The sequence below is a fragment of the Cimex lectularius genome, unplaced genomic scaffold, assembly GCF_000648675.2.
Source record: "Cimex lectularius strain Harlan isolate CLEC.00 unplaced genomic scaffold, Clec_2.1 scaffold126, whole genome shotgun sequence".
NCBI lineage: Eukaryota > Metazoa > Arthropoda > Insecta > Hemiptera > Cimicidae > Cimex > Cimex lectularius.
Genome location: NW_019392705.1, coordinates 1278694 through 1292120, shown reverse-complemented (window position 1 = coordinate 1292120; position 13427 = coordinate 1278694). Strand labels below are relative to the sequence as shown.

The window sequence follows — 13427 nt, the reverse complement described above, 5'->3', positions numbered from 1 at the left end:
TCGGCAATATGGTGTACGTTAATCATAAGATAATTTAATTATTTACATATGTAACATATACATATACAAATAAATACACACACAGTATATACAGTATTTATACAGGATGTTCGGCCGGTGTGGAAGTATATTATTATTTTAAAATACTCCATTACTATCCTTTGTCACAACGCTTCTAATCAGTAGGCGATTCAAATTTTTAAGCAGATTAGCTTAAATATTAACAAAAGAGTCATATTAAGGATAACGTTAATAATAATTATTACCGTACTTCCGTAAGTCCATGAATTGTTAACAAAACAACTATTCCGTTTAGTTACAAAGTTTGTAAAACCATTAATTTTTACTATCTATACTGGAAAAATATGAAGAACACAACATAACTTGAACCGTACAATAGACAAGGACCTTTGTATACTATCAAAATATTTCAAGTAAATTTATTAAAGTTATAAATATTTTATATGAAACCGAAGAAAAACGACAAAATCAAAGAATTTAACTAATTATTTATGAAACCAAAGAAATTCAAGTAACTTCTACTGACAGTTTAATTGACAGAGTGTAAAAAGAAATTGTGTGAACAGGGTGTTTCTCGTGTTACTTTGCCAATAGATTCTACATTCAAAATGAAAACCAATAAGTCCTAATTAACTATGGTCCGAATCTGAGCAGTTTCATAGTTATTCCACTTCTGATTTTTTAAGATTTCACGACCTTGTTTCAAATAAACAATGATAACTCCAAAACTAAAAGGTTTTCGACAAATCCGTTGATATCTACTATAAGTCAGCCACGGTTAAAAAAACCTTTTCTCCGTCAATTTCTTCATCTTTGAAAAATGTAATTAAAAATGTATTTACACCACTAAAAAGGATATTAAATGGAGTACGTTTTCTGAAATTTGTTGGCCTTTAGGTTTGGAAATAGTTTAGAATCACCTTAAGTAAGTTTTTCATATTTGAAAAAAAATATTTTTCGAAGTTCTCGCCACCATAACTCATAATTCTCGAACGTTTAGAAGTTTAGTATTTATCTCATCTGATTGGAAATTTAACGTAGTTTTCAATACCGGATTTGTCCAAAACCTTTCAGTTTTGGAGATATCATTGGTCATTTGTAACAAGGTCGTGAAATCTTAAAACATCAGAAAAATGGGAATAACTCCGAAACTGTTCAGATTCGGACTATAGTTAATTAAGACTTTTTGGTTCCATTTTTAATGTAGAATCTATTTATAATATATTTATATAAAGATAATATATATTTTTTAAATAAATACAATATTTCTAAATATGTATACTTGACAGAATAATTTGGTAAAGTTTTAAGTAAATGTACAGGTCAGATTTTTGAAACCGGCATTGGAAATTGAATAAAAACGTAATCAAATAATTTATTGTCAGCAGTAAAACGGTTTTACAGAGCGAGACATGCTTTGTCGCAATTCTCAGGGTTCACGCAAGACTACATTCTACCTCCGTCTTACCATCTAAAATTGTTTTCCAAAGGGGCTCCCCTCGGATTTGTCTTTTTCTCCGGGTTTCTTTTGTTTAGATTCACCTCTCTTGCGGTTAACCGCCGAGACAATCGACTTCCGCTGTCTTTTTTTTTCTTTCGCTGACCCTGGACCAGCCGGCCTATTAATTAGAAAAATCCACCAAAACGAAAATCAACTAAAACTTCTGCTACCAGATGACGACGGAAATTGACAGGTGATTTCCGAAACTTTACATTATCAAGCCGGAGAAGAATACTGCAGCAAAATGGTCATGGGACGGTTTTTAGTTGTTCTACCGTCAAAATGACAAGTTTTTTATTAACCTACCAATTAATTATTAGCTCTGAAAATTATACATTTATTTATTATTTAATGAAATTATTTATTTCATTATTAAGTCTTGAGCAATGAGACAAAGGGAATTGAGCACAACATTACAATTACCGGGAAAATTCATTTATAATACCAGGCTTTAATCTTGATAACCAAATACCGAAAGTTCGAACTGAAAAACAGACCATTTTATGCAAAAGGAATTTCGTAGTAGAGAGTTTGGAGAGCTGAGCTATACAATAAAACTAGTAAAAGACATACAGAAACATAACAAATACACATAAACTTTAGCGAGCTAACTACTCCCGAACTATAAAGAAATAAAAAAAGGTAAACTAACGAAGGCATCAAAACAGCTACAACAATAAAGTCCTATGACACAAAAATATTTAAGATAAGCAGAGAAGTTTTTTCACGATTAAACTTAATTTTTGATATTTAAACTGAATTGAAGTTGGATTTGGGGATAGGAATATTGTAGTAGACCTCCTCTCGGAGAGAAGAAGAAACGTGATCACAATTACTTTATCTTAATTTTCCATTGTCGCCAGCAGTCTGCTATAGATGTGATATCGATTTTTTCGCAAGATCTGCATCGATAAAGCAAACCGACGTATCGTGGCCAGAGTATAGTATATATATATATATATGTGTGTGTGTGTGTGTGTGTGTGTGTGTGTGTGTGTGTGTGTGTGTGTGTGTGTGTGTGTGTGTGTGTGTGTGTGTGCGCGCGCGTGTGTAGTCGTGTGAAGTATAGGTCGGTGCAGTGGACACGTTTGAAGTATAAGTCGGTGCAGTGGATGCACATTTGTAATTCATGTCGAGAGACGTGGTTGTAGAAATCCTTCGTCCTGACGATGAGCTAAGCGCTCGAAATCCGGATCGTTGGAAAACAACTTACTGTGAGTAGGAACTCTCTTTTTTTTTCTTTTTTTAAATATGACCACTAGATCTACGAGCCGAGAGTCGAACACGATAAACACCCGGTTAAAATAGAAAAAGTTAACAATAGCATAAATAGTGAACTTTTGTTTAAATTTACGTCCTAATATATTGGATAAAAAGCTTCTATACGAAAATTTGTATAAACGAATCCGAATATTCGAACATTTCATTAAAAAAAAAAAACAAGGATACAAAAAGGAAAAGATAAATGATGTTGCAATTAGCATTTTGTTATGAATTCGTTAGTGCTGATTATTAAACAAAACAAATTAAAATTAATGATTAAATTAACCTTCATCTTTCGGCGGTTACAGGCTAATTTATTATGAACTCACCAACCATTTTGAACTGTACAATACTTTTTTTACAGATTGATAAAACCTGACTTACATTATGTTCTAAAGTTGTGCATGAAAATAAAAATGGCTATACTATAAATTATATAATATGTAAAGCCTTAAACATACAAGCTTTTTCATGCTTACAGTTCTTACTTTTTATATATCTTATGCGTGCTAGTTTATTTTGCACTCATAAGCATTTTGTATTGACACCATCGTCATTACCTGTCTTCACGACAAAAATAAATAAAATTGAGCGAGAATAGACGTACTCTATAAAGTAATCAGATCAACATGTGTGAATTAAATTTAACCTAGACGAAGTTACTGTTTATGATATTGTCTTTTTCCAATGAATGTTGTTAATGTTTAATATTTTACCTCAATCAATGATAATTAATGTATGATCTTCAGTGCTAAATATACCTTATTCATCATACAGAGCTCAAATAATTATAGTTTGGTAATAATGTAACTTAAACGATTTAAAAAAAAACACTGTCAATCATAAAGGAGGCAATTTGAAAGCTCATGAATCAGATCTGGTGAACTTTTTAGTGTTCGTTAGACAAGACCTAGTGGCTCTATTTCTATAATAAAATTATTCAGAATAATATAGGTTTGTAAAGAGTTTGTTAAGAAGACATGGTTTTGGTTATCATAAACTAAAATAGAAGAAAAAAAGAAAACCACTATAAAAATATTACGAAGGGAGTATAGCATCCCATTTAAAACACTCCTGAACCCTGGAAGAATGGCGTCAAGTAATTGTTCGTTGTCTTTTTTTTTTTTTTTTAAACAAACCAGTAAATTCTTTTAGCATGATTATTACCACGCTAAGGATGGCCGTTAAAGGCCGCCGTCGGTGTTGCCAGCGCAGAAAGAAATCCCCTGGAAAATAACGCCGGTCTCGTGGAACCGTTTACCATAATTTTGCCGTCCCAGGTGCGACCCCGTATAAATTAAGAAGCACTTTTTAAACTTATTTCCTGTTTTCACCGCCTACGATTTCAAACCGCCGCTAAAAGGTTTATTTATAATCGGATCCCACAACGGCTAAGAGCTACCCGACAACGTTATGTGTTCTACAGATTAAAGGGTAATACGCTCTGTTTCAGCACTGGAGTATTCTATGAGACAGTTTTGCAGCAAATAAGAATATGAGGTGTTTTTACTCCATTTACACATCAGTTAAAACTACACTGACAGGCAAAAAATTCCAACCAATTGATTTTTTAAAATCATTTTCTAGAGAAAAGAAATTTCTGCCCTTAATACGTCTCATTGTTTTTGTCAATAAATATTTGATTATGCTATGTTTTAAATAGGGAATATCAATTAGATGTAAACACACTTAATCCTTAAACCAAAACAAGGTTGAAGGATTTTTCAATGTTTAATTTTTACGGAATTTAAAATGTTTATTCAGTCTCATTTGAATTCTGAAGCAATAAACGGTTTAGTTTTCATCTTTGTTTTCTTAATTTCAATTTTTAAACTTAAAAATGCCACTTAGTGTTGAGGATGTGGCGTGGTGCGGCACTTGATGACGGACGTTCCATCACGTATGCGGCTATTGCCATCTGAGTTCCCTACGAAACTCTGCGAGAGAGCGCTCCTTTAGACGCTTTCGAGAAACTGGGTCCGATGTAAGGCTCGGTTCTGGAGGCCCTAGGGTAACAGAACGACAGGATGACCGGTTTTTGATTTTGAGAATTTTGCGAAACCAGCATTTTACTGTTGTTCAAGCGACTCATCAGTTCCAGGAAGTTCGAGGTGTTCAAATTTCTGAACGCACTGATGGAAGAAGGTTAAATCATTATGGATTGATGGTTTTTCGCCTCGTAAGAAGACCAGAATAGACCAGAAAACGTGGAGCCGCACGGTTCACATTTGCTCGAGAAAACAGCCATTGGTTTTTGGACGATTGATCTGCTGTACTTTTTACAGATGAGAGTAGATTTGCTCTACGATCTCCAGATGGGCTTGAAAGAGTGTGGAGAAGGCGACATGAAGGTACGAAGCTTGTAATTTTTCCCAGAGACAACCTTTTCATCGTAGTGATGGTGTGGGCGGGAATTTCAATGGAGAGTCCCACAGAGTTGGTTGTTGTTCGTAGTGGGTCTTTGACGACCACTCGCTATGCGGATGAAATTTTGGAACATCATCGGGGGGGGGGCTATCCTCGATGAATTCAGCGACAATCCTATTCTAATGCACGGTAATGCTCGTCCACATGTCGTTCGCATAGTACAAATACAAACGCACCTTCATCAGCATAACAACAGGGTCTTAGCCTGGCCAGCTCGTTCTCCAGACTTGAACCCCTCGGACATTTACGGGATAACCTCAAAACCTATCCTCCACACATCCATCACACTCCACTATCTTGAAAGGACTCTTCGTGAAAACTGGGTGAACCTCCAGCAAAGAGACATTTCCAGACTGGTAGAAAGTATGCTGAGGCGTCTTCGAGATGTATTTAAGGCAAGAGGAGGAAATACCTGATATTCAAATGTTAATTAAAAATTCTAAAACAAATTTTATATGACCGTCTTTATTTTTTTATTTTTTTTCATTTTCCTTAGCAATTTAACTTCTACAGATTATCAAATCAGGTCAGAAGAGATATAATAGAAAAGCCAAAACGACATCGGATTCTCTATTTATATCTAATATACATACGAAAATTAATTCCATTCATATTAAAAATCAATGTAATATCGTTCGGAATAAAAACAGACGTTAATGTACCAGTATTGATGACCGTAGCGTCAAAATGTTCTCTGAAGAGAAATTAGCAAGCCCATATGTGATCGATTTTAAATCCAAACAAACTTCTTCTATCGGAAAACCCAACAAGATTCTCGATATTTTAATAAATGAGTGAATGAGCACTGTGACAATGAGAATGAAGAAAAACATACGAAAAAAATATAATAAAAAATAATAGAAAAAATATAAGAAAAAAATACGAAGGGAAATCTCTAGCATAATTATTGTATAGACAGGCGTAACAATCTATCTTTAGTTATCGACCATGTACTATAAATAGAGGTAAAAGTCTATCTTTAGTTAACTTTTGACCAAAAAAATAGACATAATAAATTATTTTAGTAAATAAGACCGCGAACTGAAAAAATGAATGGAGAACGAAGTGACTACACACAGGATGAATTTACCATGTGCAAAACAAGTTTTTCTTAAATTTAAATATTACAACTATCTTCAACTGGGTAAAAAGTAGCTATGAGTGTACACAATAAAATAAATAAACAAGAGTGGTGAAACTACCCTTTGGCAGTATTACTATGTGTCCTAACTGTTCTCTAATTAATTGAGGTTAGTTTCACTATCATTGGAAATACAAAAAAGGTTGGAAGGATGGTGGTTGGCGAATTTGAATGAAGTTGGCGATAATGGGAGTAGATAGATGTCTCTCGTACAAAAGGCATCGTTAAATCTTATGTGAAGTTTCCTTGGAGACATAAAATGGAGCGTCGCCTTTTTTCACCAGTGGACATCATCAGAGGATATCGAACCATCTCATACCATGCAGCAGTTCTATTACTCGGTATAACATCCATAGATATCAAGATGAAAGAACTGTCTGAAATAAAGCAATAAAGCCGATCGACAATTATCTGTATGAATTATACGTGAATCTACCTATAGAATATGGGACTTATCCAGAAGAAGTTGATAATCATCAAAGAGAAGAAATCAATATTCCAGATTTAGATATATAGACGGACTGGAGCAAAATAGATCAAGCGCCCAGCCATTGTATACAAAGAAGGATTAGCTGTGAAAATCCTGTAAAGCAACTTAAAGACCTGGTGTTCGAACAACCAAGCCTTGCGTCTGATCATACAAAATGTACTTCAATCGTTTATACATTCATTAGGGTAAATACACACAGCCAGTTTCCCTGTTAAAGGTTCAAAACCTCAAAAATAAAACACAGACAATCGAGATGAGTAGAAGATATCTGAGAATTCTAAGACAGAAGAAAAACTCCATGGTAACACTTCAGTGGGTTAAGGCATAACTAGATTGCCAATTGATGTTGTCTATCATGTTCGCAAAGACACCTCTAACGTACATTAAGAAAAAAAAACATTTGAGGCCAAAAGCGTAAAACAGTGGCAAACATTGTGGTCGGCAACAACCGATGGCACCGTCACAAAAAGATTTCTTCCTAATATAAGACACAGGATGAAAATCAAAATCATCCGGTCAGACTTGGCTCGGTTCGGCATCATCGATGACTGCCCCACGGCAACACATCATTTACCACTGAAAAACTTTTGAACGAGAACTACATTCATCAAGAAGATATTGTTAGAAGGAGGGACATGACCAATAAAAGAAAAAGACGTCTTCAATAAATTTCACGAATGTTTCTCTTCTTTTATAGACAGTTTGGACCTATCTAAATTGTGAATAACTGTGTAAATTGCTGTGCAAATTTAATTCTGTACATATAATACCCGTAATACAACTTGGCGAACTGGTGGAAATATATGGCCCAATGACAGGGATACTGTCGTTGGGGGGGGGAAACCCCTACTCCATCTAGGAATCTCAAGAGCACAGGAGTGTCGACAGCTCTGAAACCTTATTGGATCATGGACTGAGGAGGACAGAAATCGAATTGGTGAAAAGTAATGATTTCATGAGTTTAATTTCTTTCAAGAATTTTGGACATTGAAGGAAGTGTTGTTGAGAGCTTTAGGAATGAAAATGACGACGATAATAATTTTTATTTTAAAATTGTACCACGTAAAACAATGTTTTAAGTAAGTTACCAACTTTTTAATAATCAGGTCATTCGGTTTTAAGAAATAAGGAGCTTGTTTATATACAAATGTGCTTTTACATTGGAAGAAAAATGACCTCTTCCCGGCATTTATCACCAGCAGATCTGACATTGATTAAATGATGCCTCCCCTCTAAACATAATGAATTTCTTCTTTAGCAGCTTAATAAATCGAAATGTTCGTTTTCAAGCTAACTACTAACTAGTATCCTTTTCAACAAGATTCTTCCTAGGTATATTAGATGTTTTGTTAAGAATGTTTTAACGTTTCCCTACGGAGGTGACCCAAAGAAAGGTCTTAACGGTCGTAATATGAAGGTAAATTACACTTAGAGCAAGGCCAACATGGTGAGAAACTGAAGTACAGTGTACGCATACACCTAGGCCCGTGTGGCAAAGTAAGAATGAGCCAAACAAAGTTAACATGCCGAATTATTCAAACTCGAGTTTAATTTGATTAAACTTACATCCCTTGTATTCACTTTGCACGGTTTACATTCAGTTAATACAATTGAAATTTGAGAGTAATTAAATAGAAAGTGAGAAAAACTTAAAATCATGTGTGCAATATACAATATTTTTTTCTGTTATCACAAAAGAAGTTTTTTTTAGGAACTAAAGAGAAAAACTACGATCGTTGTACATGGTAATTTTGTGCCGTCGATGTGTCCGACGAATATGGAATATTCGGCATAGATAAAAGTAAGCAGGTTTTACGTACCTGTCCCGTCTTATCAAAATGTGGTTAACAAAATCTCCCCCCGGGTTGAATTTTCTTTAATTTTGTTACATAAACTTTTGTCGTAAAGTTGAGCGTTAAACTACAGTGTAATAGCCGCTCGTCCTACTGCCAGATGTTCGTCTTTACTACCCTCTATCGTCAGTTCCGTCCCTACCATAAAAGTTTATGAAGTTCCTTCATGCTTCTTTTCCAGCGAATAAGCAAAAATTGCCACGGGTAGGTTTAGTAAATTCGAGAAAACGGGTCGAAGGATTGGAAAATCGCGTGAAACTTCATTTCAGAGGTCTGCCATCAATTGGGTTAAAATACGTCCGCAATGCTCTGTAACGAAGTCATTTTTTTTTCAGGTGTCCCACATCACATTTGCCACTCTAAGAAAGATGCATCGATGCAATTAAACGTAGGAAGTTTTGGACACGTCAGACGATCACCATAATAGCTAAGGAAATTCCTTGATGATAACAGCATCGTACCCACATCTAATTAAAGCACTCGAATCAAGAAAATTTGATTGGTATCTACTCATGCATTAACTGTGAGATTTCCTTAGAGTCTGCGGTATGACGATCCTCTTCTACCTATGTTGAATCTGCACTTGTTACTTAATGGGTCCGTCTACACTCGCGAAGTTTTTAATTAATTAAACGCGTTTCGGCATTGCGCCATCTTCAACGTCCCCTAAGCCAAAGTAACCCTGTACGAAGACCAACACTCACCATCAACTTTTCTACCTAGTTCCGTTCATTTTGGTCTACCTATCCTCACTAGGTAGGTCTGTTAAATGTACTTCGGCCTCTCGTCATCTTCAGAGTTGGATTTCCCTGCGTGAGTTCTGTTTATTCAAGTCCCTATTATAAGATCGTGAAAGGAGAAAGGCATGTTTCGGACCTTAGTCTGTATGCGTCTTTTATGGATTCACTATGGGGTTAATTCTAAATTACACAAAAAATTGCCTGTAGACTGCGAGAAGTGATGTATACATGTACATACATGTGCAGATTCGAGCTTATATAAATCTCAATACAAATTTATATTATGTTTTAATTGGTGTAAATGATGTGTCTGGCCTGTTTATTTATATACATGTATTATTTATTCCTTGCATATTGTATGTTAGTATTTTTGTGTTTTTGTTTTTTGTTACTAGTGTAGTATTTTGCTACTTTTTTTCACATCGTGGTTTTATGGGTGAGTCGCCTAGTTTGATTTTCCGTCTTTGTCCCTATACGACCTGAAACGTTCTTTGTACCTGTCTTTTATCTGTCATGTCTTTCCCATGTATTTTTGGTTTGCCGATAGTTTATTCGATTTTTTTCTCTTATGCAGTTATGTTGCCTATTTGCTAAATAAACTAGTTTGTATGTTACTTCCAGAGTTTGCTGAGGTTGATGAGCTGTTCATTAGGCAGACTTTGATTCGGATCAAAACGCAACTCTTGACCGAACCCCATGAAACTCTGACATGTTTCTTTCCCTATGTAAATAAGGTTCATTGTCTGTTTGTGCGTTTTGTGTTTATTAGTTTGTTGTGTATTGCTTAGAATAATTATAAATAGGATAAAAATATCTAAAAGCGATACGAAATCAACTTAATTTTCTATATGTGTGGTGTTTAGTGACCTGCAGTTAATGATTATTTGGAGATCGTGAGATGCGGCCTGGTGTGACAGGTTTTAGAAAAACATTTTCTTTATCGTGCCAACGTTTCGATCTTTATTGAGCCCTGAATATGATCTTAATAAAGATCGAAACGTTGGAACGATAAAGAAAATGTTTTTCTAAAACCTACGTCACACCAGACCGCATCTCATGATCTCCAAATAATCATTAATTTACTATAATTAATTGTGATCATACATGTCGTACCTTTCAAAATGGGAGTTATCAAGTTCGAGGTTAATAGCAAGTCAGTTAATGTCTAATGTCACATACTCCTACCAATAGGGTTAACATACTTAAAAACCACTGAGTCTTCTCATCATATCGTCTTGGTGATTTACTCTTTTATATTTTTTTTATGTAGTAATTAAATTTCAAATCATTGTGCAGTGCATCATGGTAAGGCCAGAATGATAACTTTGAGTTCAACAGCAAGAAATGAACAGGAAAGAGAAGTGGGGAAGAAAGCGGAGATATTTTATTTACCCGTTTCCCTCCGAATCGTCGAGTCGTTCCAGGATCGGTCCCGAATGATATTTACATTATTCAAGCATCGAGGCGACAAATTCGTCTTTGGCCTACAAAAAAAAGAAAGAAGAAAAAGATTTTCGCACATAAAATAGAAAGAAACGCGATGAAGTTTACGATCATAAAAAACCAAAAACTATTAATTAACCGTCAATTGTTTATCCTACGAACGTCGCTTTACCCAAATTCTTCCACATTCACTGACGAATACAGGAAGAAAGTTAAAAAATTTAAAAAGAAAAGAATGTAAAAAGTGAATAAATTTTCCCGACAGTTTACAGCGGTAGGTCTATGATTTTTTAGATTTAGATAGGCCGTGGGAGTACCACACGGCAACGTGCTCGGAAATCATTTATATCCTTTAATATTGCCACTACACCCTTACCTTAGCTGTACTATTAGATGTACTACATATAGATGTACTAGCCTCTAACCCCGATCCTGCGTTGCTCCGGAGGATCAGCAGAGACATATCACCGACTGGTGTAGACAAATGAAGATAAATGAAAGCAAATCTAGGACATTTACACTACGAAGTAAATCTCTTCTCACAAACTGCTACAATGATTTTCCTATGTCCAAATCCAACTGCGTTCTTTACCTTGAGTTCCACCTAGATATACGCTTAATATGGAGCATACAAGACAAAACAGCAAGACCTAAATTGACGCTACTGTCTACTCTACAAATTTATAGAGCCGACTATCCAAGCCAGAAAAACATACAATCTACAAAAGGCTACTACAACCGATTTGGACATGCTGAATAGAATTGTGGGAAACTGCTAAACCTTCCAATATCTATGTAAAGTCCTAAGATCAATTATAAAAGCTGGGTATTACGTCACCATTACTACCCACCACAACGACCTTAAAATTCCATTTGGCCAAAAATCAATTTCTAGAAAATTTACACAATCAACTCAACCGAATAGTCTTGTCCAATCGAACCCAACCCTACAATCACATAGGCATCTCAAGACAGAATAGCCAGAGACTTCTTTTTTGAAAAGTAGTTTCATTAGTGTTCCCTGTTTTTTTATTTGATCATATTTATTAACCAAAGAAATTACTGAAATTGATTTCTAATTTTTATGTACAGTGTGGTGGAGATGAAAAATTAGGTCGTAGGTTCGAGTCCCGCTGGTGACATAATTTTTTTATCTCAACCACACTTTACATAAAAATTATTAAACCCATTAGACTTCGTGGTCCGATTGATCAAATAAAAGTGTAACGAACGGGATTCGAACCCACGACCTTCGGCTAAATACGCCGCTGCTCTAGAACTTGAGCTATCGTGACTTCGATCCACTCTAAGAAAGGAATCTCAATCAGATACTTCTGTTGACATTCGACGGGATGATAGGAAATTCCAATTTTGGATAAACAACCCAAGTACCCCGGGGCCGTAACCTTCGAATGCATATCTCAGGGAGGAACAATTCGCGTAGAGACGTAATTCAATTCGACTTTCGACGACGTAAAAGGAGAAGGCAACCGTCAAGAAATCCTGATTGCCTGTTCTACATTGCCCATGAGACCACAATCACCGTTTCCCCGGCGACCCCTTCTGATGTCCCTGTCGTGTATAACTAACGCCAACTTGCCTCTTACCTGTCTGTTTCGCCTGTTCTGAATGGTGAAAACTGCAAGGTTTCCTTATCATCTCACCTACACTCCATCAAACGACCACACCGATAGTATTTACAATCTGCGATAAATACTTGTTGATTCTCTTTTTCATAAACACGTTGTCTTCCCGGTAGACGTTCAAATTTTCTTGTGATAATAGAAAAACACGTGATTTTTCATTCCTTTTTGATACTGATAACTGCAATTTTAGTGAAAGTACTGATCGTCGCTAATTAGGAAAATTTATAATAGGAGAGACTTTTCATTCCTTTGGAAATATACCGATGAAGAATGTTTTAAGGAAGCCGAATGTGCATCACGTGCTGAGGGATCGTCAAAAGATTTATGTCGAGCCCGATGAGGTCACTGATGATCACGACGTCTGGTGAATTGCCAAAACTAAATCTTACTCCAAAATCATGACTGTTTGATACCAGGTGATCGGATCAAATGTTTTTCTTTATAATCAACTACCCTTACACACCTCAATAACTGGCCTAACATTCGATGACAGCCAGTTCTTCTTACCTTCTCCCTCAATCGGATCCTTCAACAAAAGCCATAATTGTAGGGATACAAGAAGATCCCTAATCACTGGCCCTATGGACTGGAACACATTCCACACTTGTCTTTTAAACTCCATCGATCTCAAAATCTCCTTAAAGACGAATTGGACGAAGCTGTGGCTTCCTTCACTACGGCTGTACAGCAAGCGTTCTGGAGAGCCCTGACTGATCAACCGCTACCACCTCCTCCCCATATATTACGAACCTCCTAACCCAAAAACCTCATCTATGGCAAAGATCTAGATATCCTTCCGTACGCCAATCCTATAATAAACTACCCCGCCTTATCAAAAATGGATTACCTACTTTCCGCAATGCAGCCTTCCCTTCCAAACTCCCCTATCCTGTCACATAACC

General features: G+C 35.8%; 1 protein-coding gene and 1 long non-coding RNA gene across 2 annotated transcripts in view; one reads left to right on the top strand and one right to left on the bottom strand.

The window, feature by feature from the left end:
- LOC112126686 (sterile alpha motif domain-containing protein 5-like) overlaps positions 1-13427 on the bottom strand; it is a 160069-nt gene that overhangs the window by 126846 nt on the left and 19796 nt on the right. The window lies entirely within an intron of this gene.
- Positions 8420-11871, top strand: LOC106674179. Its single transcript, XR_001341476.2, has 3 exons — positions 8420-8967; positions 9032-9198; positions 10733-11871. It is a non-coding gene; the product is annotated as an uncharacterized LOC106674179 (long non-coding RNA).